Source organism: Lipotes vexillifer, unplaced genomic scaffold (genome assembly GCF_000442215.2).
Source record: "Lipotes vexillifer unplaced genomic scaffold, Lipotes_vexillifer_v1.1 scaffold2385, whole genome shotgun sequence".
NCBI classification, from domain to species: Eukaryota; Metazoa; Chordata; class Mammalia; order Artiodactyla; family Lipotidae; genus Lipotes; species Lipotes vexillifer.
The window spans coordinates 226,243-228,706 of NW_006794923.1; positions in this window are offsets into that span (position 1 = coordinate 226,243).

Below are 2,464 nucleotides of genomic sequence, written 5' to 3' on the forward strand. Positions count from 1 at the left end.
GTGTTGCATAGTATTCCTTGCAGTGGATTCGACAGAAGTCGTTTAACCACCCCCCATACAATAATAATTTAGGGTGTTTGTACTTGTTCACTATGGCAAATGTAATGCAGGTGATAGTTTTACACATTATTCATTTGCTTTCCCCTTTGCTGTTCTGAGTTGGAAATCATTCACTCCGTGGGCACTATTGAACACCTCCTGTTCTGGGAAGGTGACAAAACGAACACCAAGCCTGGCTCGGGTGGAAGGCACAGCAGGGCCAGGGGCTGGGATGAGAGTAAGGTCTGGTGGCCTCAGAAAGCATCTGGGCTCTCCTGGGAGCCAACAGAAAGCAGGGAGCATAGAGAGACCAGCCGGGAGGTTTACCGAAATCCAGGTGAGAGACAGTTTCATTGGGACCAGGGTGGGAATCGGCGGAGTTGCAGGAAGAGTCGGAATCCAGACAGAGGGTGAAGGAAGGAGCATCAGGGTTTGATTATGGGTCGGGTGAGGGGTGGGAAAGAGGGAGGCTCTGAGGATGCCTCCCAGCCTTTGGGCCTAAGCACGCGCATGGACGGGGTTAGGAATTTACTGCCTGAAAAATGCAAAGAGAAAGAAAGACCGAATGGATGTTCTCATTGATGCGGAGGTGAGATCCAGCCACACACCCTTTGTCCCACACTCCACACAGCAGGAGGACACCATCCTCTGATCAAACTTGAAGTGACAGTTTAACTTATCAGCTGCAGTAACCTTTAAATCAGATTGGATGTTTACGTAAATTCTACCCACTACTCAGCACATGGGAGCCGGGGAGGGAAGTCTAAATAATAATGAAAAGAAGAGCTGCATCCTTACACACATCTTTATAGTCTTTATATCTTGCCCAGCTTGTTCCTTAAGACAAACTGCTGAACGTGCAGTCGTTGAGTCACAGGCTGTGAGCATGTTAAAGCCTTACGCTGGTCCATGTAGCGCTTGTACGAGTTTCCAGGTTCCGCCTCTCTTGAACATTGCGTTGTTCCCTTGGTTTTCTTTACATTTTTGCCAGTTATGTTTGGCAAATATATTCTTTAATTTTGCTTGTATTTTAAAAATTCCTGAAGTACCCCTAGGCTTGGTGCCCCAGAATTTTTAAGCTTCTTTTTCTCTTTATAAATGTATTTATTTATTTATTTTTGGCTGCATTGGGTCTGTAATCCCCATCCTGTCTCCTCACGCCAGAGCCCTGCCTCTTTTTAAACTAGAAAAACTAAATCATAGGCATGCATTCTCCTGTGATTTCCTTGTTTTCTGTTTTGAGATTCATCCACGTCGATGCCTGTAGCCCATTTCCACCCAGTTGTAAGAAAAGACCTCTAATCATTTACACCATCGACTGTAGACGGACATCTGTATTGTTTCTGTCTTTTTTATTCTAAATATTACTGCATGTCTTGTAGTGTACAAGTGCAAGAGTTCCTCTGAAGACTATCACACTGTGATTGACTTTCTGAGTCAAAGGCACCAATTATTAAATATATCCGCATCCTTGAGAAGATGCAACATCACCAGCCTTTTAATTTTTTTGCCAATCTGGCGGATAAGTAATGGTATCTTATTGTTTTCTTACTTTGCATTTCCCCAGTAACTGATGAGATGGAAGACCTTTTCATGTGTTTATAGGACATTTGTCTTTCTCTTCTATGAATTTTGCCCATTTTTCTAATTTTAGTTTCATTTATTCCTTATTGATCAGTAGGAATTCTTTATATACTCTGTATACTAATATTTTGTAGGCTATAGCTGTGGAAACTATCTTCCCTCAGTTTGAGGATTGTATTTTCATTCTTGATATGACGTATTTTTATCAGCAGAAGTGCTTCTTTTAATGTAGTGCGAGTTGGCAATCATTTTCCTCTGCGTAAGTGCTTTTCAACCCCAAAGTCATAAAGGATATCTCCTATATTGTCTTCTAAAAGTTTTATAGTTTTTGCCTTTCACCTTTAAGTCCTTCAGCTACTCGGAATACATTTTTGTGTGGTGTGAGGTAAAGTCTAATTTCATTTTTTAAAAACACTGTGAGGAACTATATTTTTCCAGTCATGAACTTTGAACTGAATTTGTGTGCCTCAAGGCAGTTCTAGGAATTGAGAAAAGCAGATAGCTGCAATAAATTCCAAGGAGCAAAGCCTGATTCTGAGCACTGAGCACCCTGAACTGGAACCAGCCGACCAGAAAAAGGCATGGGAATGTTGAAAATAAGACCAGCTGTATGACCATGCATCTTCTGAGTCAGCCGACTTGCCTTCCCAGTACTTTTCCACCCTGAGCTTTGCCTCGACAAAAACTTTTAACTACATTTTGCTCGAGGACTCACTCCCTCTGAAGTCCTCCGACTGCAATAGTTTAGATAGCCTGTTTGCCTTCACCTGTAACCAGTCTCGGTTTCTGTTTTGATCCTATGGATCCCCAGTCGCCCTTACTGCAAGCGTGTCCTTTCCCT